This window comes from Pseudoliparis swirei, chromosome 24, assembly GCF_029220125.1.
Source record: "Pseudoliparis swirei isolate HS2019 ecotype Mariana Trench chromosome 24, NWPU_hadal_v1, whole genome shotgun sequence".
NCBI lineage: Eukaryota > Metazoa > Chordata > Actinopteri > Perciformes > Liparidae > Pseudoliparis > Pseudoliparis swirei.
Window position 1 is genome coordinate 26,310,076 of NC_079411.1, and position 27,618 is coordinate 26,337,693.

The window sequence follows — 27,618 nt, forward strand, 5'->3', positions numbered from 1 at the left end:
TATCCATATTTTTGGGGTTGGACGAGGGGTCATGTTCACCACTCCCAAAACAAGAAATGAAGGATAGAGATGAAGTTCAGCATGCACTAAAAACATTTTGAATTAAAAAAACATTTACATGCATAAAAAGCTTTTTCCAAACGAGAGGGGGAGTGGTCATGTCTGTTGCGCATCCCTGCGTGCGCGGTCGTCTCCATTTTAGTTCATCGTCACCTCTGAATCAGATGAGGATGAAACCTCACATGGCTGGAAGGGACACACCGTGACGCCACTGCGCATGCGCAGCCAGGTGGCAGAGAGAGAGAGAGCGAGAGAGAGAGAGACTCACACCAGCAGTCTGACAAAGCTGCTCTCCCTCCTGGAAGTTTGACGTCCCCGGCGGGCTGCAGAGGGATGGAGCCTCGGAAGTGTTCCGGATGTGTATTGATTGGATTTTACCTGTGGGCGACATTCTGCTGTGAAGGTGGGTCACGTGACGGAGCCTTCAGGCTGTCGAAGGACGAACATGCGTGTCATTTGAACGTCATGCGCATGTCGATAAAGCGTTTGAGCTGCACGTGCCGTTTCCGCAACTGTCAAGGGCTTTGGAGTTGTCCGAAACAATACATTTTGTGAGACAAGCTTCTTTAAAAAAAAAAACTTTACATTAAAATGTTTACATTACAGTTTAATCAACTTTCGTGTTACTTGCAGCGCGTGGACCAGTGTGTTGCTCGTGCGCTCACGTGAGTGAACTGCGCGTGCACACAATTAGCTGTTTATCATCTGCACCTGTGTGTGCCTGACGTTGACTCTCCAATCATCGTCTCAGGGTGTCCAATGTACTGAACAGCTACACCTGTAGATGTCTTGTCTGGTGGCCGCTACGTCACCGTGCATATATCAAATTAAAGAAATATGAATGGCTCATCTTCATCCCGGTGACTCACTTATTATTCTTCTCTGGTTTATGATTAGTTGAAGATTATTCAACCGTCTTTATTACCCTGGTGACAATTTGGCTTATTGATTTAACACCTTTTAATATGATTTTGGGTCCTTTTTTTGTTCTTTATCAAGTTCCTAAAGACTGTTAAAGGGATGAAGACTAAAGTATTAACACAAATAATTGAATAAACATGCACATGTCAATATTCTGATATTAATAATGTGTCTTTTTGAAGTATGATCCATGCACTTTGCAGTTCCCCTTGGCTCTCCTGAGCTTGTTTTGATATTCTTGATGGAAATCAGTTTGTATTCTGTTCTACTGCTTTTAATATATTAGATATGCATTTATTTATTTCTTACAGATATCTGTGAACCAGCTGTTGTAATGTGATTTGATTCAGGTTATCAATGTAATCTCTCTGGATGGCCCTTGCGAGTGTTGTCATGCTCTGTCAAAGTAAATGTATTCACGCTTAATCCAACATGTGGATAAGCAGCAGCCACGACAACAATATTTAAAAAGTATTAGACTATATTATTGTCATTTAATCACCTGGGTATAAAGTTTTCTTCCTGCAGCTGCTCTCTACTGACCTGCAGAGAAGCCTTCAGGTGTGTCATGTTACTTTATGCCACTTTAGATCAAGATGTGTGCACGCTGAGGTCAGCCACACAAACAGTTCATATTTACTCTTATTTATAATTGACTGCATGTGAATGTTTTGGGATGCTCCACACACACACACACACACACACACACACACACACACACACACACACACACACACACACACACACACACGTTGCCTTTAGCCTCACCGTACTCTCGTCTACATGCCCTCCATGCACCTTTTCAGAAGCAATCATTGATCCAAAGAAGTCGTTCTTCTTGAAAATGAGCAAACGTGGGCGTTTGTTGAGGTGGATGTTCGTGGATGTGGATATTGGCATTTTTACTCTCGTTGGGCTGGACTCTGGATACTGATGCTACCTACTGTTGAATGGGTGCTGTTTGTTTTGTTGTGTTTATTTATTTGGATGTCAAGGATTACTCTGTTTTGTTGAAAATGCAAAATATGAAGTTATAAAAAGGAGAAGAAAATGAGCAAACAATCTGTCTTTCAACCAGGAAACCGTTGTTTGTCAACGTTGATTTATTTCTCATGTGACTTTTCATACTTAAGTTAATTAATTAACTCCACTCCCATAGTTATTTTAACCCAAACCACAATTTCTTTCCTACACTTAACCACATAGTTGTGTTGGCCTAAACCCAACCAAGTTATTTCCTCTTTTGAAAACGGAAAAAAATGAAATTGACGCATGTTTCTGAACTTCCATTCCAACCGTTGCGTGAGGATAAGTCGAGATGGCGCAGCAGAGAAGAGGAAGGAAGAGCAGGGATCTGCAGGGATCTACAGGTGTTTTAATGGATCTGAAGCATATGATTTTTGGAATTAAAACTTTTATTATGCAATCGGTTTCATTTCATGTAGCTCTCAAGAAAATCACCCTGATGGTGCGATGGAACTCCTCAAAAGTCTGAGTGGCAAACTGCATGTGTGGAGACATGAATGTGGGACTACTAAAAATACCTGTTGGAAATGTCGGTTTCAGTTATTGGAGCCTGAACAATGGGACTAAAAGTCAAAAATATCTCACCCTCTAAATATCAATTGTCCATTTGTTGGTGTCTTCTGTCTCTCACACGTCCACCACCTGTGTGGAAGTGGCTAAGTCCATGATTGGATATGCATCACAGCAAATATAGACTCCTTGCTTTTACTTCTGTACAATACAGCTGATCTTTAATGATTGAGGATGACAGAGGCTCTGGAATGTAAATGAGAGAGGTCTCCAATGCCGAGAGAGAGGGATGGATGTAGTCATTTGGAATTGATGGATGCCTCCAGGCCTTCGTCTGCATCGGTGTGTTCAGGATCTCTAATGAGGTTCCGGATCAAGGCGAAATTCCCTGAGTGCTAGGAGACGGCGAAGGCGATAAGAGGAGAACTATGGTTCGGCTGTGGAGCACTTAGGCAGGAATGATGCATGTCAGAGGGAAGCTCTGAGGGAGGAGGAGTATTGGGACATGGAGGAATAAAAAAAAGAAAACGGACAGTTTGACAACGGCTTTTTAACGGCGTTCAACTGTGACTGGAAAATACAACTTTGTTCTAAGTTAACTGTTGCTAACAATTATTTACTATTGTATAGCTTATATATATATATATTATTTGAATACATATATAATTTTTTAAATATATTTTCTTTTTCTTTTTATATATATATATTTTTATTTGTAATATGTGTATATATATATTTTTTAATTATATATATATATATATCTTTTTAATTATATATATATTTTTGGATGTATACATTTCTTTTTAATATATATATACACTACCGTTCAAAAGTTTGGGATCACTTAGAAATGACTATTTTTCAAAGAAAAGCACTGTTTTTTCAATAAAGATAACATTAAATTAATCAGAAATACACTCTATACATTGTTAATGTGGTAAATGACTATTCTAGGTGGAAACGTCTGGTTTCTAATGAAATATCTCCAGAGGTGTATAGAGGCCCATTTCCATCAACTATCACTCCAGTGTTCTAATGGTACATTGTGTTTGCTAATCGCCTTAGAAGACTAATGTCTGATTAGAAAACCCTTGTGCAATTATGTTAGCACAGCTGAAAACAGTTATGCTGGTGATATAAGCTATACAACTGGCCTTCCTTTGAGCTTGAAGTTTGTAGAACAAAATTAATACTTCAAATATTAATCATTATTTCTAACCTTGTCAATGTCTTGACTACATTTTATATTTATTTGATATATAAAAGTGTGATTTTTCATGGAAGACACAAAATTGTCTGGGTGATCCCAAACTTTTGAACGGGAGTGTATGTGTATATATTTTTTTATTATTATATATATATCTTTTTAATTATATATATTTTTTTGGATGTATACATTTCTTTTCAATATATATATATATATTATTTTTAAATTTTATTTTATATATATATGTTTTTTGTTGTATTTATTATGGTTATATTCAATTACCATTTCAGTGATTTCTTAACCAAAAATGATCTTTTGATGATAAAAAAAAAAATTGTGATATTTTTGCTGCTTTTTTTCTTTTTTGCCTACACTTGAGGGAAATGAATATCTTTGGGTTTTTAAAATGACACATTTCATGACCACATCTTGGGCTCTCGGTCACCTCGATTCAGCTTGTTCACCGTTGTCTGATGTTTAATAGACAAAATGATTACATCCGATTTTTTTTTCCAGCAATAATGAACAAATCAGCACGTTGCAGCCCTACGATCGACTGAGACTCACCAATCACTCCCCCCCTCAACCAAAACCGCGTGTATTGCATTAATCTTCCAAGTCCTTCCGTCCCGATGCTGTGAGCACTCTGCTCATTGGTTTTCAGCACAGCCACACGTACACAGGTGCTCCTCACAACCACAACCTTTTATCAACCCTCTTCCTGAAGAGATAAAGATGAGAGGAAAACAATCATGGGATAATTTGTATATTAATAAAATGGGGAGAAATGCATGAATCGTGAGTAAGTAGGGGTGCAGAATGAGTTACGTGATCCATTACATGCTGCACACACACCTGCAGATATAGTGACTTTCTCCCCGCTCCACACTGCAGTCGTCGCCCTGAGGCCACACGACATAGAGAGGTCATCTGCTTTTCCTTGAAACCCCCGTGACCTCCCCCGTCGGGTCGAGCCGTCTGTCGTCGTCCCTCACGACACACGAGCGATCCGTCATCAGGTGGAACTTTCCCCTCATTGAAGCATCTGTGCATCTCAAATCCAGATGCTGTAACACACGTTACGCAACAGCGTGGGACGTATACGACGAATAAGGCAGCGGGTATTTGTTCGGCACTTTTCGACAACCAGATGCGTCACAGCTGTCGACACGTCTGTTTCCGTTCCTCTGCGTACGAACTCACTTTGAAATTTCACTTTGAAATATCTGTATAGAAAACGGCAAAATTCATAAATTGTGTTTTACGCTCAATTAAGGTGTTTTTGTGTGTGCCTTTTTTTGTTTTAAAAAGAGTTTATACGCTACTGGACTTATGGAAACATACATTTTGAAAATTTTTGACGGTGAACATTTATCTCAGGAGACTAAACGGCTGTTTTCCTAAATATGAACATAATGTGCAAATGGTTGTCTTTGTCTCTGGAGCGCATGGAACATGGAAGAATAATTGAAACTACACTGCAGTCCTACTTTATTTACTCCAATTGGGAACATTTGGGGAAACACTAAATCTCTCCTAAACATATATTGCAAATACGGGGCCCAAATAAACTGTAGTTTCAGATTAAAATGCTATCATTTAAAACGATACAATTGTGTAAAAAATGTATACCACACATTACATGGTTTAACATTACATTAAACACACTGAACATTACATTATACACAAAACAAAATACATTTGAGGTAATTTCCTTGGTTCCTTGGTCAAAAGGGAAAGCTGGTTTAAGTATAGTCTACAGTTCCCCATCCCACCCCTCCCCTTGTATGGCTCAGTTTCCTTTCATTTATACATCTACAGTTTACCTACACCCATCCGTACACATTTATATCAACACAAATCAATACAACACTCAGGACAAAATAAAGCCAAAAGAAAAAAATAAATGATGGGATGGGGAAAAGTTTGTGTAATATATTTTTATTTTTTGTCTTGTTTTTGTTGTTTTGTTTTGTTTTTTTCTCTCGTTTTCATCTTATGTTTAAAAAAAACAACATCATCCTTGTGGTGATTTCTTCAAGGTTATACATTTGTATATTTTCTTTTTGTAAAATAATATTTTCAGCATAACAAAATGTAAATGCTATTTCTCTACAAATATTTTTTTTTAAATGCGTTAAAAAAGAAAAAAGTATAGTACAGTTTAAAATTATATTTTTTAAGAAATTCTTCAGACATTTAGTCCAGGCGTTCATTTCTAATTATTGACATTGCAGTGCCATTTATGAGCATATACAGCAGTGCACTATTATAACCTTAATACATATACATATTACAAAGAACAGTTGTGAGTAAGAGATGTTACATAACCTCTGACATGAAGCGCCACTTATGAGACACAGCAGGGATGAACATCAAAGACCAGGAACACGGACACACTGGGACATCTGTGTGTGTCTGCTGGAGCTTTAGTGGCTCAGTCGGTCCATGGAGGCGAAGTGAGGCTCGCAATGTGGCAAAAAACACTGATGGCGCCCAACCAATCGGCCCATCACGTTCAAAATGGGGGTTTGTTTTTCATTCGGCTAGAGATGCTTTTTGGAGATCCAGATGAGATAATGGCTGATGGCAATCGCCTCCTTCAAGAAGTACTCTGTGTTCCCCGGGCTTGAGCCCTAAAAACAAACCGTGTGTTCTGCCTCTCAGGCCGAAGGTACAGAGTTCTCTGTGGAGTTAGAGGACAAGAACACTCAGAGAAACGCCCTCTATGTGCCCAAAACAATGCAAACACTCTGGTAGAGCATTGACCTAATGACTTGCAATTAAAAGGAAACTCACTATTATATTATATGTCAGAGCCCAATGTGATACATGTTTGTCCTCTATATATATATACACTGGGTGGCGCTGTTCTGGGGTCCTAAGCACACCTTTATCAGTCAGGTGAATAATTAGTGACGGCAGGTGTTGGACCCCGGGAAGGGAAAAGGTTTTAACCGCTTACGCGGTGGAGCTTGCTGCTTGTTTAGCCCGGATTGCAAATGAATAAACATATATTCAAACATAAGAACGTTAAAGGGAAAAAACAAACAGCGGTTGACACACGAGCGAGTCAAAAAGATCAATCTGGAAGAAACTAACGCCTCAGTAGCCCAAGTAATGGACTGGGCTCCTTTAACATTATATACATATTTTATCTTTGTATTTTATATTTTTATAAATATATAATTTATATATTGTTTATTTATATATGCATTATATATTTATATATGCATTTTATATATATATTTATATATGCATTCTATATATTTAAAATATACGCATTTTTTATATTATATTTATATGGTTTATATACTTTATATATGTAATTTTGATATTTCTTTATATATTTTATACGTATATATTTCTTTATATGTATTTTATATATATATATATAACGTCAGTGTAAACCCCGTTGCCACGCGGTCAGAGATGTGTTCATTCTTACGGGAGCTCTTTGTCAGCGGCTCTTCTGCCCGGCAACGTCCAGCTTGATTCGGCTCAATAAAGGACTACATCTGCGCCTTCCTCCCTTCCTCCATGGACCCGCTGCAGTTTGCTTATCGCCCAAACAGATCCACGGCTGATGCTGTCTCCCAGGTACTGCACACCACACTCTCATCTGGACAGCCAGAGGGGGGGCTATGTGAGACTGCTGTTCATTGATTATAGTTCAGCTTTCAACACCATAGTCCCCTCCAGACTGGCCGGCAAGCTGATTGAGCTGGGACTGAACACCCCCCTGTGTGCTTGGATCCTGGACTTCCTGACCGCCAGGCCACAGGTGGTCAGGGTGGGCAGACACACCTCCAACCCCCTCACCCTGAACATAGGATCCCCCCAGGGTTGCGTCCTCAGCCCCCTACTGTACTCCCTGTACACACATGACTGTGTGGCCAGGTTCAGCTCCAACACCATCATCAAGTTTGCGGATGACACAGTGGTGGTGGGCCTGATCTCCGACTACGTCGCGAAGGCCTACCTGGAGGAAGTTGCTGATCTGTCACTCTGGTGCCGGGACAACAGCCTCATCATGAATGTCACCAAAACTAAGGAGCTGATTGTGGACTTTAGGAGGGTACAACAACAGAGGACGTACTCACCACTGGGGATTAACGGGACTACTGTGGAGAGGGTGAGCGGGTATAAATACCTGGGAGTCCACATCACCGAGGATCTGACATGGTCAACGAACACAGACACTCTGGTGAGAAAGGCAAGGCAGCGCCTCTACCACCTCAGGCAGCTGAGGAAATTTAAAGTTTCCCAGAGGATCCTTCAGTCCTTCTACTCTGGAGCTGTAGAGGCGTCCTGACAGGAAGCATCACAGCCTGGTTTGGCAACTGCTCCGCTCAGGACAGGAAGGCTCTGCAGAGAGTAGTGCGTTCGGCTGAACGCACTATTGGAACTACACTCCCACCCTGCAGGACTTGTACACCAGGAGGTGCAGAACCAGAGCCGGCAGGATCATGAAGGATCCTCACCACCCCAACAACAGACTGTTTCAGCTGCTGCGGTCAGGCAGGCGCCTCCGTAGTCACGCTGCAAGAACAGAGAGACTGAGACGGAGTTTCTTTCCTCAGGCCATCAGGACTGTGAACTCCGACCTCACCAGGACCCCCACATAGACCCACACAACTGCCCCTCTTAGGCACACACACACACACACACACACACTTAGTGTAAATATTGTACTGTAAATATTGTGTTGTTTTTTATTGTAAATAGTGTGTACTTGTTGCCCTTGCACATTCCTGCTGAGCATTGCCACTTTCATTTCACTACACACCCTGTGTGTGTATGTGACAAATAAAACATCTTGAATCTTGAATCTTGAATTGGCTTCGCTCCACCGCCTCAAAACTTTGCTGGGCGCCATTATGCAGATCCCTAACCATAACACACAGGGAGCTGTCTTTGTTTGTGTTTGCCCTCATTGGCTGATGAGGCGTCCGCTCAGCCACGTGTCGGTGAACTGGCGTCTCGGCTGTCACCGTAATGCTGGAAGACGTTTTCGGTCCCGTGAAGGATATGATATGATATGATATTCACATATTTGGGTCAACGCATCGTCGGCAAGGCAGAGACATTTCTCATGATTTCCCTGTAACGCCGCCCGTTCCTTTACAACCCTCGACACCCTGCATCCTTTAACCTCCTTCCTCTCTTTCGTCCTTCACACTCTTTCCATCCCGTTGTTTGTCCAGGTTGCCATGGCGGCGTGTACCAAAGGAAGCTGTACCGCGACCTGATGGTGAACTACAATCGCCTGGAGAGACCCGTCCTCAACGACTCGGCGCCCATCGTCGTGGAACTCGGCCTCACACTGCTGCAGATCATTGACGTGGTTAGTGTGTGTGTGTGTGTGTGTGTGCTTTGGGATAGTTAATGTGTCGAGAATGTTCAAAGATAGACGAAAGAAAGCGTGTGGAATTCATTTGAAAAGAAACGGTGAAAAAGAGGATGTAAAAACGCTCTTTATGAAACTGTGTTTCGGGATTCCTGCTGATGTTCGTACCCCCTTTGTGCTGACTCGACACAATTCTTCCTCCTGAAGTTAAAACTGTTTTTTGCAGCACCAAACCCACTCAGAGTATTCGTCTTTGAAGGAGCAACTTCTATGTCTCTCCCCTCCATCCCTTTCTTTCATTTTCTGGCACCACAGGCCCTCATTTCCTTTTATTTCACCCAATAAGAACATTTAAACCTCACTGTTGAGCGATGCTCTCGCACATTTGTGTCACTTTTTCTCTCTCCAAGCCGCTCCACAGTCTTCCTCCAGCTTTGAGCGTTCTTCTCCCTGATCAGTGAGTCTCTTAGTCCAATTAGTTTTTTGGGAAAAAGGCTTATTTATTTATATATTCCCTTTCCTGCTGAGAGTTAGATGAGAAGATCAATACCACTTCATGTATGTCTGATAAACACAAGGCAGCAGCAGCCGCTTCGTGTAGCAGGACGACTAAAGAGTGAGAGCTTGTGCAATGACTCTAGAGCACGGGTGTCAAACACCAGGCCCGCGGGCCAAATCTGGCCCGTCACGTCATTTTATGTGGCCCCTGACGGCCTGAAAGACACATGCTCCCCTTTTCTTAAAGAAATTTAAGAAAAGTATCCTGTGCTTTTATTTTGAAGGTTTGATATTAAATCGATTTACGTTAAAATATTCGAGAAATGTTCTTATGTACACTCAAATAAACAATAATCAAATGCAAAGAGAGTTATTTAACAATATGTTAGAGTAGTTTATTCAGTTACACTGGCCCTTTAAGAGGCAGCCATGATGCTGATGTGGCCAACGGTGAAAATGAGTTTGACGCTCCAGCTCTCGAGTTTCTGCTTCCTAACTGTGGCCGTCGCTGTGGCGTTGGATGTTTTGGGTTGAATAAACACCGCAGACGTGGCTCAGCATTCAATTTTAAGCGAATAACGCAGCCGAGGAAAAAGTGAGGCGTGCATAAGTCCACTTAACGCAGGTCACGGCACAGCAGCAGCTGCAGCTTCAGTCCTCGATAACAACGTGTTCTCCCCCGACTCGTCCTCCGTTGGATCCTTTCCGATGCTCCCTCCTGAATCACGAGGTCGAGTTTAGATGCAGATGAGATCAAGTACATGGTGATCTCCATTCAAACTTTAAATGGCACTTACGTTGGCTTTGCTGAGTCGTACAAATGCTTCTCTAGAGTGATGTCAATGTTTACCCAGAAACCCAATTTAGCTCAACGTGGTCACGATCCTCACTTTTCGATTAAATCGACACTTCTTCGGTGCGAGTCGAGTTTCTTTGTTTCTTCTTTGTTCACCCTACGCTTCATTGTGTATTATTTTCTCCTGTTTCCTAGCTCAGGCACCTAACCTCTCTCCAACCCACACATAACCTCTTGTCTGTAAGCTCCACCACACAACCGGCGCAATCATCCATAAAAACAACAACCCGACACGTCTTCCCATCCCTAAGCCGGCCCTGTCACAAGATGTGTATGTCTTATGATAACTACACGGTGGTAAGAGCCATATATATTTTTATTTAATTAATTATATATATATATATGAATATATATATATATTTTTATATTTAAATATATGTGTATATATATGAATTTATATATATTTTTACATATAAAAATATATATATTTTTGCATATAAAAATATATATATTTTTACATATATATATATATATTTTTAATATACTAATTTATATATATATATACATAAATATATATATACACATACACACACACGCTGGGATGTGATATAGAATTCTTATTCTATTATTAATATAATAATAGGGTGAAGTTCCCTGCAGCATACAGAACATACAAAACAACATTTCAATGTATTCTTGGAAACTTGCAAGCGACAGACTGGAGACACAGAGTCAGGAGGCGAGGCCTCTCAGAGATCACATGGCAATGTGACATGCTTTTAAGTTTATGTTGTTACGGTGCTGTGGATTGAGAAGTTATTCTTGAATTAGAAACAACGAATGAACAAATACTTTATCTATAAATGTGCAGCAACCAAAGAGAAACGTACATGTGTTGAATATGGCTGACATGAGATTGATACGTGTGTTTTTTACTATTTAGATATTTTGTGAACTACATAATTTATAAGCTCACTGGGCAGTTTCTAAATAATATAAAGTTTGTGTGTGTGTGTGTGTGTGTAATGTGGCCTTTGATTCCTCCATCTGCTCCTGTGTGAACTGGGTCAGGTTGATGCTGCAGACGGAGTTCATCAGCATGAATAACGGCAGCTACACACACGGGTCACCATGCAGCATGGGAAGCGCCGCCACGAGCCCAATGTAGCTAAGAAGAGGCCAAGGTTCAGTCTCTAAACGCTACTTACACATTGGTACTGTTCCTTTAAGAGTAACGAGGATACCAGAGGTCTTTGTCTTTAAGGTCCACACTGTTCCTTTAAGAGTAACTAGGATACTAGAGGACTGTCTTTAAGGTCCACAGTGTTCCTTTAAGAGTAACTAGGATACCAGAGGTATTTGTCTTTAAGGTCCACACTGTTCCTTTAAGAGTAACTAGGATACCAGAGGTCTTTGTCTTTAAGGTCCACACTGTTCCTTTAAGAGTAACTAGGATACCAGAGGTCTTTGTCTTTAAGGTCCACACTGTTCCTTTAAGAGTAACTTGAATACTAGAGGACTGTCTTTAAGGTCCACACTGTTCCTTTAAGAGTAACTTGAATACTAGAGGACTGTCTTTTAAGGTCCACACTGTTCCTTTAAGAGTAACTAGGATACTAGAGGACTCTGGCTGTGTCTACTACCGCGCACTTGAGCACTTCGAGCACTGACTTTCAGTGTTCGAAGTGCGCCACTGAAAAAACCAGCGAAATTCAGTGCACTGAAAGTACCCGGATGGTGCACTGCAAACGGGCAAAAAATGTAGTGTAAAACGATGGACACTACTCGCCCTAAACGGCCGCCATCTTGGCGACGTAGCGGAAGAGGAGGAGCCCTTTCGCCAGCTTTTCATTTTATTTCTAAAACAATGGCGGACGAGATGGCTACGGTAGCACAAGCGGTAGACCACAGAGGCTCCTGCCGCGATGGTGGAGGTATCGCAGTTTCCACATGGGGTGGAGAAAGGGGTAAACAAGGGACACAAAGAGGGCAAGAAGTGCATTCATTTTGTCAGTTTAAGTTTCGCGGGTATCGCAAGCCGATTTGCGTACGTCACTCCCGGCTTAATTTCGCGGGTGCTGTGAACAGATTTGCGTCCGTCACTTCCGCCAAGTGGTTAACGTAAGTATTCCATTTGATACAGCACTTATCAGCGACGGAGTGCACTGCAATACAGTGCACTGAATTGCAGTGCACTGTATTGCAGTGTACTTCGTAAAGTGTGCGGTAGTAGACACAGCCAAAGTAAAACATGGTTTTTTCGCTCTGCCTCTCCGTCGATGACTCAGACTTGAAGCTCCTTTTTTAATGTTCATCCACACATCTTAATAATGTCAAAGAAAAATGAGTGAATGATGAACTTAAAGCAACACGTCATCGTATCCAAACCAGAGGAGAAGATCCTGTTGTGTTCACATCAGTGTGTTTGTTGTGTGACGTGGTTACGTAATAACATGACGTCATTTTAAATGACTGTTGGTGAACCCTGTGGTGTTGGACCCAGACCTCCTTTATGTGGACTTCAAACTGTCACCTCACCTCCTCCTTTGCTCATAATATGGGTCGTACAAATCTGCTCGCATATAGTATCTATAACGTATCGTGATCTCTTGGGTTTAACTTGTAAGATTGTCAGGTGCATAAAGTCTCGACTTAAAACAAAACTTCATATGAGTCCTTGTTCCAGACGTGAGTGTTTAGTGCAGTGACGCTCAAACCGTTTGTCGCGCTCCACTGCGGAGGAAGAAGGATGTTCACTCACCAAAACATTTTTTATTGAAATAACAACTTTTTGTGACTCCTATTTTGCAATCACTTTCAATTTAACCAGATTGCTCCATCAGACAAAACCCTAATATGTTGTCAGTCTATTTATTAGAATATAAATACAGTTCTATCTGTGAAAAAAATAACTAATATTTGGCAAAATTGCTTATTTTGGCTGTCATTTACCTGTTTTGCACTGAATATCTTTTCAAGATACGAACAATAAAGTGCCACCTGTGAAAAAAACTAAACAAAACAAGTTAAAATATTTGGCAATATTGAATTTTACTGAGTTATACACTGCATATCTTTACAAAACAATACTGTGCAACCTTTGCAAAACAAAACGAGTGCAGATATGTGAGCTTTTATTTTGAAGGGCAACAGCAGGAAAGACGATCTCACAGAGATTCTTGGCAAATCGGCAATAATCCCGGCCGTCACGCACACGCAGCGTAACCTGTTAACGCCGTATCGTAAACATTTACACTAAAGTACAGGAATTTCACTCTTTATTTATTAATGACTTAGTTTTATGTCTGTACTTTGTAATATGTGAAATTCTCAATAATAAAAATGAAATTAAAAAAATCAGCATTTCCCCTCGCGCCCCACCTGTAATACCTTTACGCACCACTAGAGGGGCGCGCCTCACAGTTTAGATAATGAGATAAACACCGAAGTGATTCGACTAAAAATTTAAAAAGAACAAATCCGTAAAGAAACCGAACAGAGCGTCAGATTCTCTCTCTCTCTCTCTTATTGATCTCACTCTCCTCTCTTTACCTTTTTCCACACGCCTTCATCCAAATGTTCCCCTTTTTCTTTTTCTCTGGTTATTTGACCATGAACTGACTACTTGAATACATGAAATGCAGCTGTATTAATTAATTAATTGGTTTTATTTTAGTTTATTTTCACATCTCTTATTTTGAAGAGTCCACATCATTTCTGATCAATGTCTATTTCAGGTGCAAATTGCAGTTTTACCTATTTTTAAATTTTTTTCCTTATATATGAATTTATTTAAAATGGCAAAAAACAACACTTTTGCTACTTTATATTCCAAGAGTGCTGTAAAGAAAAAAAGAGAAAAAGCAGAGTGCATCGTTGGCATCCGGAGAGCGTTCGAGCTGCACTTTCACTTTATTGCCTCATGTTTACCAGACATGTAGTTTCTATTATTTATTTCTCTCTCGCGTAGCAAAAATAAAGAACTTTATTATCCGTGATTTGTTGTTCTGTTCCCTGCAGGATGAGAAGAACCAGGTGATGATCACAAATGCCTGGCTGCAGCTGGTACGTCCCTCTTCAAGCTCTCTGTGTGTGTGACCCCCGAGTCATGAAAGCGTGTGTGTGTGTGTGTGTGTGTGATGATTGTGCGCTATGAGCTCGACCATTAATTCATTAATTACCTTCGCATTGAAAATGCGGAAGGTTATGTTTTGATCGCCGTGTATTTATTTGTATGCGTGTGTGCGTGTTATTCGCATAAGTCAAAAAGCATTAAACCTAATCGCATACAATTTGGTGGGATGATTGGTTATTATCCAGGGACCATTTGATTAGATTTTGGGATCGATCGGGTCTAAGGTCAAGGTCAAGGTCATGAAAAGGTCAAAATCTTATTTTTATCCAATTGGCATGCAGCTAATGCCAACATGTTCATAATTCAATGCCCAATCTTGTGATATGCGAAGGTATGCGCTCTACCGAGTGCAGCCGGAGCTTCAAATAAAGATTCAACATTTATTTGATACTTTTCGACAAGCCGTTTACAGTAAAAACTAGAATGGGCACTCGGTAGAGCGCATACCTTCGCATATCACAAGATTGGGCGTTGAATTATGAACATTTGGCATTAGTTGCATGCCAATTGGATAAAAATTGACCATGCTGTGGTAAAAAGAAGATGTTGATCTTTTCATGACTTTGACCCGATCGATCCCAAAATCTAATAAACTGGTCCCCGGATAATAACCAATCATCCCACCAAATGTCATGCAATTCAGTTTAATACTTTTTGAGTTATGCGAGTAACACGCATACAAATAAATAAATAAATACACGGCGATCAAAACATAACCTTCCGCATTTTCAATGCGAAGGTAATTAGAGGAGTGATTTATAAAGCTCCATTATGATTGTTTTAATTCTTTCATTTTTCTTCTATTTATTTCTCAACCGTCCCGTGTTCACGTTTCTTTCATCTTTAATACGTGTTTTGTGTCCACGCCTCAACGTCTCTCTTCAGTATTGGACAGACGTCTACCTCTCGTGGAATCAGGAGAGCTACCCCGGGGTTCAGAACCTGCGCTTCCCTTCCCATATGGTCTGGGTCCCAGATATCCTCCTCTACAACAGGTAGGGCACACATCTCATCCCATGATGCATTGTTCTGTAGTCCTCCCTCCCACTCAATACAACCCATAATGCTGCATTCATACACCTGCTATGTGAGAGTTTGTGTGTAGTTGTATTGATTAAATCCTACTTTAATACCACAAAATAATAACATATTTTATAATGACACGTCATGAAGGAGTACGAGTTTACATTTGCAGCAGAGCTATGGTCCCATTTCATTGAGCCAGTATATTCTGTACTGTGTGAAAAGGAAAAGATATTTGTTTAATGTACAGTGACATCATGGTATTAATTTAAAAAAACAGTTTTTTCTTCAATGGGTTTAAAGCATGTTATTATTACACTTTTACCACATTTTTGTTGTTGTTCCTCTTAACTGCTGTGAGTTTATACTTTTAGTAACATTGGTTTGGAGGTACTGTAAATGGCATATTTTTCTCTTTTAAATGTTTTAATATTTGCAGAAGTACATTTTATATATCGAGCATAAAGACGGTACTCGACACGTTTAGGCCTCTGTTGTCGGATGTTTTTTGTCCTTGTGTTTCGTGTATGAGTGTGTGATGAGGATGGGTGCACACAGTCCCTCCCTGTTTGAAGGACCTGGCAGACAGCCATGTTTGTTTTAGGATAATAAGTCAAATTGTCCGTCTGGATCGACACTGATCCTCTCTGTCACCTTCGTTTTACTTGCCGGCTATTTATTTTTTCCTCTTTACATCCGTCTTTACTTTGCTTTACTTTATAACCTCTCGCCCTTTTACTCGTTTTTTGTCGCTTGCTTCCAAAACCCTTCACCTCCTCCTCCGTCTCTCTCCTGCAGCGCCGACGAGAGGTTCGACGCGACGTTCCACACCAACGTCCTCGTAAACTCTTCCGGATTCTGCCAGTACATCCCACCAGGTGAGACATCCACGCATTACATCTCACCAGTAACCCAATTTAAAATATCTCGTATCACTATTATTTACAGAACAATTCTCGAGAGTTATAAATGTGATTTAAAAACGTATTTATATAGAAGATGTATGTCTGTGTGTATGTATGCATGTATATATATATATATATATATACAGTCGTATGCAAAAGTTTAGGCACCCCTCTGAGGCTGCATGATAATTTACTCTGTCTTCACCAAAAAAAGATCACAGTTGTGTAATATTCATTTTCTAGTTAACACTGAGTGCTGGGGTGTTTTCCAGACAAAGATATTTAGTGTAGCAGCATTTAGTTGTGTGAAATTAAATCAAATGTGAAAAATAGGCTGTGCAAAAGTTTGGGCACACTTATCATTTTGTTGATTTGAATACCTGTACCTACTAAATGCTGATTAACTGCAACACATAATTAGTCTGATTAACTCGTTAAGCCTTCAATTCCATTGAAAGGTGCATCCAATCATGAGAAAAGGTATTTAAGGGAGCCAATTGCAAGTTGTGCTTCTCTTTGATTCTCCTCTGAACAGTGGCAAAATGGGGGCATCAAAACAGCTATTGAATGATCTAAAAACAAAGACTGTCCAGCAGTATGGTTTAGGGGAAGGCTACAAAAAGTTATCCCGGAGGTTTCAGCGATCAGTTTCCACTGTGAGGAATGTTATTAAGAAATGGAAGGCAACAGGCACAGTTCTTGTTAAGGCCAGAAGTGGCAGGCCAAGAAAAATATCGGAGAGGCAAAGGCGAAGAATGGTCAGAATGGTCAAGGACAACCCTCAGACCACCTCCAAAGACCTGCAAGGTCATCTTGCTGCAGATGGTGTCACTGTGCATTGCTCAGAGAACAGCTGTATGGGAGAGTGATGCGGGAGAAGCCTTTCCTGCACACACGCCACAAACAGGCTCGCTGGAGGTCTGCAAAACTACATTTGAACAAGCCAGGCTCGTTTTGGAACAAAGTGCTGTGGACTGATGAGACAAAGCGAGAGCTCTTTGGTCACAACAAGAGGCGTTACGCATGGAGGCAAAAGAACACAGCATTCCTAGAGAAACACTTGCTGCCCACAGTAACATGTGGTGGGGGGTCCATCATGCTGTGGGGCTGTGTGGCTAGTGCAGGTACTGGGAATCAAGTTAAAGTTAAGGGTCGCATGGATTCAACTCAGTACCAGCAAATTCTTGACAATAATGTTCTAGAATCTGTAACAAAGCTGAAGTTACGGCGGAGTTGTGTGTTCCAGCAGGACAACGACCCGAAACATCGCTCCAAATCCACGGAGGCATTTATGCAGAGGAACAACTACAATGTTCTGGAATGGCCATCCCAGTCGCCAGACTTGAATATCATTGAAAATCTATGGGGTGACTTGAAGCGGGCTGTCCACGCTAGGCACCATCACACCTTACTGAACTGGAGATGTATTGTAAGGAAGAATGGTCCAAAATACCTTCATCCAGAATTCAGACACTCATCAGAGGCTATAAGAAGCGTCTAGAGCAGGGGTACTCAACTTCGGAGGCCAAGAGGGCCACATTTAAACCACAACAGGTGCAAAGGGCCACAAATTATTATTAACATATATTTGTACCATTTTATTCACTGTATTTATTACTACCTAATTTTCACACGATTTTGGTTGGCTAATTATATGCATTTATAACCAGGCATGTCGGGGGCCACAAAATAAGCGGACCGCCTGTTGAGTAAGTCTGGTCTAGAGGCTGTTATTTTTGCAAAAGGAGGCTCTACTAAATATTAATGTGATTTTTCTGTTGGAGTGCCCAAATTTATGCACCTGTCTAATTATCTTATGATGCATATGGCATATTTTCTTTTTATCAAATAAACCTTATTTCACTGCTAAAATATCACTGTGTCCATGAAGTATTATATATATGACAAATAAGTTCCTGATCCAAATGCCCAACAATTTATAGATGAAAGTAATGGAGATTATCAGGGGTGCCCAAACTTTTGCATACGACTGTATATATAAATATAATATATATATATATATGTGTATGTATATACGTATATACAGGACTGTCTCAGAAAATTAGAATATTGTGATGAAGTTCTTTATTTTCTGTAATGCAATTAAAAAAACAAAAATGTCATGCATTCTGGATTCATTACAAATCAACTGAAATATTGCAAGCCTTTTATTCTTTTAATATTGCTGATTATGGCTTACAGCTTAAGAAAACTCAAATATCCTATCTCTAAATATTAGAATATCATGAAAAAGTATACTAGTAGGGTATTAAACAAATCACTTGAATTGTCTAATTAACTCGAAACACCTGCAAGGGTTTCCTGAGCCTTGACAAACACTCAGCTGTTATAAATCTTTTTTTTTACTTGGTCTGAGGAAATATTAAAATTTTATGAGATAGGATTTTAGAGTTTTCTTAAGCTGTAAGCCATAATCAGCAATATTAAAAGAATAAAAGGCTTGCAATATTTCAGTTGATTTGTAATGAATCCAGAATGCATGACATTTTTGTTTTTTTAATTGCATTACAGAAAATAAAGAACTTTATCACAATATTATAATTTTCTGAGACAGTCCTGTATATATATATGTGTGTGTATATTTATATATACGTGTATATATAAATACACACATATATATACACATATATATATATATATATACTTTTTTGTTTCTGTTTTCTTTGTTATTTTTTCTTTATTTTATATTAATTTTCTGATTTATTTGATATTAATTTTTATTATTATTTATTTCATGAAATAAATAACTATAAAGACATATATAAAAAATAAAGTTATTTTAGTGTCTGTTTTCCCAATAAATGACCTTGTATCTCTTTCTTTAAATATAAAAGAAGCAGAAAGGTAGACTCGTCTCGGGACTGTTGGATCTCTTTGATGTGTTGCTCTGCTCAAGGCATCCTGAAGAGCACCTGCTACATCGACGTCCGCTGGTTCCCGTTCGATGTGCAGAAGTGTGACCTGAAGTTCGGCTCCTGGACCCACAACGGCTGGCTGCTGGACCTCCAGATGATGGAGGTGGACGTCTCCACCTACATCCCCAACGGGGAATGGGACCTCGTTGGTAAGAATACACTGAAGGATGTCAAATGCTGCTGCGCTGCTACATGCTACTGCTACCTGCTGGTGCTACATGCTGCTACATGCTACATGCTGCGCCGCTACCTGCTGCTGCGCTCAGCTCCTGCTCGCGAGAAGCTGCTGCTGCCACATCAATGTGTTCAAATCCTCTAGTTCCATTAATAAGGGACATCGTATCACACACGAGAGACGTGTTCAACAACCCTGTGTCGATATATAACGTGCTGAAGTATCCTCACATCTTTATTTTCTCTAACTCTCTCTATTGATAACGAAGCATCCTGGTTCCTTCTCTCCTCATTTCCTTTCCTTCTTCTTCATGTGGGAATGTCGAGGCCACAAGTTGAGGTGTTACTCAGAGACCAGCAGAAGAATTAACATTCACACGCCCATACACAGACGCACTAAAAACACAAAGTGTGTGTGTGTGTGTGTGTGTGTGTGTGTGTGTGTGTGTGTGTGTGTGTGTGTGTGTGTGTGTGTGTGTGTGTGTGTGTGTGTGTGTGTGTGTGTGTGTGTGTGTGTGTGTGTGTGTGTGTGTGTGTGTGTGTGTGTGTGTGTGTGTGTGTGTGTGTGTGTGTGTGACAGCTGGCCCGTGATGGGTCACTTAACTCAGGCACAGCCGGCGAACTGGCAGAGAACACACAGTCCTCGGGCCTTTGGAACATTCCCATCCCATTACCGACTCACACACAACCTGGAGTCCACTTTCAAATAACTCTGTGTATGAACTCTATCAAAGTCAGGCATACTATTCATCTTCTTGTGGCTCATAAGCACAAATGCACACACAGTATTTGTTGGATGAATTGACTTGATGAAGGTGACTCTGGCTGTGTCTACTACCGCGCACTTGAGCACTTGGATCACTGACTTTCAGTGTTCGAAGTGCGCCACTGAAAAATCCAGCAGAATTCAGTGCACTGAAAGTACCCGGATGGTGCACTGCAAACGGGCAAAAAATGTAGTGTAAAACGATGGACACTACTCGCCCTAAACGGCCGCCATCTTGGTGACGTAGCGGAAGAGGAGGAGCCCTTTCGCCAGCTTTTCATTTTATTTCAAAAACAATGGCGGACGAGATGGCTACGGTAGCACAAGCGGTAGACCACGAAGCTACAGACCGTAAATGTAAGTATCAGCGGTTATTACACATTGTACTGGTATTACAATGTACTACTAACATGCCATTCTCAGATTAGTGAGCATACCTAGGTAGCATTAGATGCCATTGGATCTGCATGGCAGTTATGATAAGCTAGCTGGGTAATCCACCACCCGGCCAGTCCGACGAAGGTGCACTTTTATCGGACACTTTTCGCTTGACGAGCGGGGCAGGTGGCGGGCTCCAGCGGCAAGTCCGACGACAGATAGCTATGTCAGTCATCGGACAGTGTTAAACAACGGCTGTTCTGTTAACCAATCGAAATAGAAATTTTAATAATGGATTAACAATGGATATGCTCAGTTTAATAACGGGTTAACATGACACATGACGTTTGCACACCGCCGCCCGATAATTAATACCGTTACGATAGCTATCTAAGCTTGTCCTTCTAGAAATAATTGTAGCTTTCAATCATCGTGTGTTGTTTTTTTAATGTCGTGTATGTATTAATTTAAATGTAATCGTGGTCTGGGACAGAGCACTGAATGGCTATCCTATTTCTGTTTCCTGCCCCAGAGACGTTTCCTGGAGGTGCTGGTGCTGGTCCTCTGCTGCCCTCCCGACATCTGGCTCCAATGACCTCTGGCACCTCACATCCACCTCCAGGGCCTTTAAGAAGATGGACCGCCATCGCGTCTTCAGGATCCCGAAGGACCTCTCCACAACACAACACAGCTGGCCTTTGACAGGCAGCAGTTGTAGCTTGGAGGTGGACAGGCTGCCTGAAGGGGGTCATGAGGCAGATGGGTTGGGACAGGCAGGGGGAGCCACCATCCCCAAGGATACAGTATCCTGGTGGAGGGGATGACTGCTCATAGAAGATGGGGCTGTTATTCAGGACCCTGGCATCATGCACTGAGCCCGGGGCCTGTCGAAGGCCCTGGCCACCACCCGATAGGAGGTGGCGCTGGCAAGCCAAAAAATAAAAACTAGACAGGAGATCTCGGGCCCCAACCGTGGTCAGTCAGTGCCCAGCACAGCCATGAGGGCGTTGAATGACTCGGTGAGCCTGAAGTCCACCCTCATGTCACTGGCCATCACAATACAACGCCAGCAGTGGCATTGCAACATTGATACGGCAGCGCCGCCTGGGACTGGGTGGCTGCTGTAGAGTGTGTGGGGAGGGGAAGGGAAGATTATATTAATATGTAAGTCATTTTATCAATAAAATGTTGTCATTGAGGTTTTGTAGTCTTTTATTGCGTTTTCTGATTTATATTAGAATTGATGCATGTTTGTAACAACAAATTAATATGCCTGTGTGTTCAATTGCTAATTGATTCCTGTATCAGGGTGAACTTCACTACAACAGAGATGTGTATAAAAGTACAGTCAGTCAAAGTAGGCCTATTACTGTGTGAATTCAAGCAGATGATGACTATCATTTCAGTGGATAATTCTTAAAACTAATTGGAATCTAGGGACAAACATGTACAGATTTGTCATGTTTTATTTCCATATGGTGTGTATGTGGATTGCAAAGAAGAAGGCTACTTCTGACAAAGATAATTGAGAATTTAGCATACCTAGCGAGGAGAATTTAATTGCAACTACTACATGAAGCTATGCTGTGAAGGTAAGGCAAAATCACACAATTAAATTTACATATACCATCTCGACTTCAGCCAGAAGGCGGAGGCTCCTGCCGCGATGGTGGAGGTATCGCAGTTTCCACATGGGGTGGAGAAAGGTAAACAAGGGACAACAAGAGGGCAAGAAGTGCTTCATTTGGTCACTTTAAGGGTTACGGGATCGCAAGCAGATTTGCATACGTCACTCCCGGCTTAATTTCGCGGGTGCCGTGAACAGATTTGCGTCCGTCACTTCCGCCAAGTGGTTAACGGTTAAGTGTTCCATTTGAGACAGCACTTCATCAGCGACGCAGTGCACTGCAATGCAGTGCACTGAATTGCAGTGCACTGTATTGCAGTGTACTTCGTTAAGTGCGCGGTAGTAGACACAGCCATTGTGTTTCTGTTGATCCGGACAGATGAGTTACACAACGTGACCATGACAACGAGACAGGTGTGCACTAGGGATTACTCCTGATTGAGGAGAGTTCTTGGAGAGGCAGTGAGGTCATTTAAGTTCCTCCTGCTCAACTCCTCCACATACATCTTCCCACTCGAGCACACGGATTGTTCCTCAGGTACACGCGGAACACGGGGGGGTCACGCACACCTGGAAGCAACCCCTGATTAATCTGACCGTGTTCAAATCTGAGCGAAAAGGATTTTTTTCAAGTCTTTCTTTAGACGAGTGCTTCGCCCATTCAGCGTCGCTTTCCTATAACGCTGTTGGATTCTCTCGAGAAAAGTATCGACATCGATGGATCGGAGCCAGAAGTCTCCTCGCCACAAGACGATGATCTCAAGACTTTGATGGGAGAGATCTGTGGAATTCCCCTTTAACTCAGGATACTTTGCATCACTTAACCCTCCTGTTACCTTTAGGGTCAATTTGACCCCATTCAAAAATCGGATGTAATCATTTTGTCTATTAAACATCAGACAACGGTGAACAAGCTGAATCGAGGTGACCGAGAGCCCAAGATGTGGTCATGAAATGTGTCATTTTAAAAACCCAAAGATATTCATTTCCCTCAAGAGTAGGCAAAAAAGAAAAAAAGCAGCAAAAATATAACAAAAAAATTTTAATCATCAAAAGATCATTTTTGGTTAAGAAATCACTGAAATGGTAATTGAATATAACCATAATAAATACAACAAAAAAAACATATATAAAATAAAATGTAAAAATAATATATATATATATATATATATTGAAAAGAAATGTATACATCCAAAAAAATAGATATAATTAAAAAGATATATATATATTAGGGCTGTGAAACGATTACAATTTTTAATCGGATTAATCACAGGTTTTTGTGGATTAATCATGATTAATCACATATTACCGATATTCTCGGTATATTTTGTGAGAACATAGAGATTTATGACAAAAGACGGATATATACATGTATACATTCTTCTATACAATGGTGCTGCAACTCAGCAGTTATTTAGCAGTTTTCTTCCATATGGAACATTAATACATCTTCATCCTAAACAGAATGTTTAACCCTCCTGTTACCTTTAGGGTCAATTTGACCCCATTCAATGTTTAATGTCGGTGTTCTTTGGGGTCAATTTGACCCCAGGCTGTTTTTCACTGTGTCAAACATATAAGAAATATCAACTTTTTTATATATTTAAAGGGCTATTTAGGTAGTCAACAAACAAACATAAAGTACCTCACACTTAAACTTGGGAAACAATATTAATTCTAATAATTTTCTGGAGGTTTTAATTGCTGGGGTCAAATTGACCCCGAGGGTAAAATATGTTAGTAAATGTAAAGGTAACAGGAGGGTTAGGAAAGTAGGGTAATAATTTGTAAAGCATTGTAAAGTGATATTCGGTATGAGGTGTGCTGTGTAAACCGACGGGCCGAAAGTCCATCAGACACGATGTGACTGTAAGAGCGACACACAGCAGGTGGTCAGTGTTCTGCCATAAAGACGTTAAATGTGCTGTAAAACACATTATTTATGACTCAAAACACTGAATTTATGACAATAAACTCAATAAGTTGTGATTCATGAGCATTTTAGAACGTTTCCAATACGTGAACGTGTGCTTGGAGGATTATTACTTTATATAAAAGATTAAATCATGACGTTATTATGTAGTTTTCATTTTGGTAAGAGTGACGTTGCTGTTTTTTTTGTTTTTTACCGACGAGCTGCTTTTTTAACAATTTTTTAACAGTGACATCGTAATATTTCTGCACGTTCAGCTTCACCTGGGCTGAACCTTCAGAGACGGACGGTGTAGATTTAGAGGGATTTGGGAGACGGTGTCATGGAGCCGTCTGACTCGTCTCTTCACAGCTGCTCATTAATCACTGTCTCTACGAGGTCCTGTTCACTCGTTATTGAAGTTGTGTGTGTGTGTGCCCCCCCCCCCCCCCAGGTGTGCCGGCTAAGCGTAACGAGCTGTACTACGACTGCTGCAAGGAGCCGTACCCCGACGTGACGTTCACCGTCACCATGCGGCGCCGGACGCTTTACTACGGCCTCAACCTGCTGGTGCCCTGCGTCCTCATCTCGGGGCTCGCCCTGCTGGGGTTCCTGCTGCCCGCCGACTCCGGGGAGAAGATCTCACTGGGTGAGGGGCAGCACACACACAGAGACTAACACACACACACACACACACACAGTCTAACACACACACACACACACAGAGACTAACACACACACACACACACAGTCTAACACACACACACAGTCTAACACACACACACACACAGAGTCTAACACACATAGACACACACACACAGTCTAACACACAGAGAGTCTATCACACACACAGAGAACCACACACGCTAACACACTCACACACACACAAAGTCTAGCACAGACACACAGTCTAACACACACACACTAACAGAGAGAGACACACACACACACACTAACAGAGAGAGACACACACACACACTAACACAGAGACACACTAACACAGAGACTAACACACACAGACACACACACACTAACACAGAGAGACTCACACACACTAACACATAGAGACACACACACACTAACACAGAGACTAACACACACAGACACACACACACTAACACATAGAGACACACACACTAACACAGAGAGACACACTAACACAGAGACTAACACAGACACACACACACTAACACAGAGAGACTCACACACACTAACACATAGAGACACACACACACTAACACAGAGACTAACACACACAGACACACACACACTAACACAGAGAGACACACACTAACACAGAGACTAACACACACAGACACACACACACTAACACATAGAGACACACGCACACTAACACATAGAGACTCACACACACTAACACAGAGAGACTCACACACACTAACACATAGAGACACACACACACACTAACACATAGAGACACACACACACACACACACACACACACACAGAGAGACACTGAGTCATTATTCTAATTATACTTTCATACCAAATGTATTTCTCTTCCCTGCCTGGCTGATGGTGTGTGTATATATATATATATATACCTATACATATGTATATATAGGTATATATGTATGTGTATATATGTATGTATATATATATATATATGTATGAATATGTATGTATGTATGTATGTATGTATCTAACTGCAAGTCGTCCTGCAAGTCGTCAGACGGTGAATATTCCAAAATAAATCCACGGCTGTTTTTTTTCACGCATTTTGAAGCGGCTCCGTTTCCGATGTTTGCGTTTTCTCCCGTCGGCGTTGAAGAGAAGCGCGTGATGACGGTTCTCCTCCTCCGTCTCTCTGCAGGCATCACGGTGCTGCTGTCGCTCACCGTGTTCATGCTGCTGGTGGCGGAGATCATGCCGGCCACGTCCGACTCCGTTCCCCTGATCGGTGAGAGAGCCTCTCCTCGTGCTCCGGCTCGTCTTCAAAGTGACGAAGAGGAAAGGAAACGATCGCAAACACACACTCACAAACATGTCCGACAGGAAGACGCATGCAGAGCTTGACGGGGGTTTAAAAATACACTTTCTTCATGTTTTAGTCGATATGAAGCGACAACCAGATTCTGAACTCTCGTATCTTCACCATTTTCAATGCGGAAGGTTTTGTTTTGATCTCCATTTATTACCTTCGCATTAAAAATGCCGGAAGGTTATGTTTTGATCGCCGTGTATTTATTTATTTATTTATTTGTATGCGTGTTATTCGCAAAACTCAAAAAGTATTCAACCGAATCGCATGAAATTTGGTGGGATGATTGTTTATTATCCGGGGACCAGTTGATTAGATTTTGGGATCGATCGGGTCAAAGGTCAAAGGTCATGAACAGGTCAAATCTTCTTGAATCACATGGAATTTGGTGGGATGATTGGTTATTATCCGGGGACCATTTGATTAGATTTTGGGATCAATTGGGTCAAAGGTCAAGGTCATGGAAAGGTCTAAATCTTTTTTTAACCATAGCACGATACATTTTTGTCCAATTGGCATGCAACTAATGCCAAAATGTTCATAATTCAATGCCCAATCTTGTGATATGCGAAGGTATGCACTCTACCGAGTGCCCGTTCTAGTTTATTTATTTATTTATTTGTATGAGTGTTAGTCGCATAACTCAAAAAGTTTTAAACCGAATCGCATGACATTTGGTGGGATGATTGGTTATTATCCGGGGACCATTTGATTAGATTTTGGGATCGATCGGGTCAAAGGTCAAGGTCATGAAAAGGTCAACATCTTCTTTTTACCATAGCACGGTCAATTTCTATCCAATTGGCATGCAACTAATGCCAAAATGTTCATAATTCAATGCCCAATCTTGTGATATGCGAAGGTATGCGCTCTACCGAGTGCCTGTTTTCTAGTTTTAACTGTAAACGGCTTGTCGAAAAGTATCAAATAAATGTCGACTTTTTTTCGACGATCTGAATCTTTATTTGAAGCTCCGGCTGTTTCTCGAAAGGACGTCTGCAAAGAGGTCGGGGGGGTCGCCCCCCCTCCCCCTCACCCGATGTTAACATCTGTCTGGAGCTTTTTAAAGGCTTTCCCCCGCGGTGACCTCGCCCCGTCGCTCTGCTCAGTAATTCAACACGTCGGTAATTTTTTTATTCGGAGCTGAGGGCCTTTGGAACATTTGGGATCACCAAACATCTGGATGACTTCGTGACGAGACGCTCACGCCGCAGACGGGATGGAGGCCCGATGGCGTGTGGCAGCTCGGCCATGTCAATAAATCCTTTCGCACATTTTCCTTTTATTGGAGTCGACATATTAACCCTTCGTGTCTGATGGGTACAGTGGGTCGTACCATGTGGGACTTCCTCCCACCGGCCCCCCGCGGTGGTGGATCCTCTCAGAAGGGCT

At 41.3% G+C, this 27,618-nt stretch overlaps 2 long non-coding RNA genes and 1 pseudogene across 2 annotated transcripts; 2 read left to right on the forward strand and 1 right to left on the reverse strand.

Moving 5' to 3' along the window:
* Window positions 1-393: 393 nt before the first annotated feature.
* The window catches only part of LOC130189704 (neuronal acetylcholine receptor subunit alpha-7-like), a 30,715-nt pseudogene continuing 3,490 nt past the window's right edge, over window positions 394-27,618 (forward strand).
* LOC130189707 (uncharacterized) lies at window positions 20,388-21,883 on the forward strand. Its single transcript, XR_008830857.1, has 2 exons — window positions 20,388-20,664; window positions 21,218-21,883. It is a non-coding gene; the product is annotated as an uncharacterized LOC130189707 (long non-coding RNA).
* LOC130189708 (uncharacterized) lies at window positions 21,545-22,669 on the reverse strand. Its single transcript, XR_008830858.1, has 2 exons — window positions 22,313-22,669; window positions 21,545-21,806 (listed from the first exon to the last, which is right to left on the reverse strand). It is a non-coding gene; the product is annotated as an uncharacterized LOC130189708 (long non-coding RNA).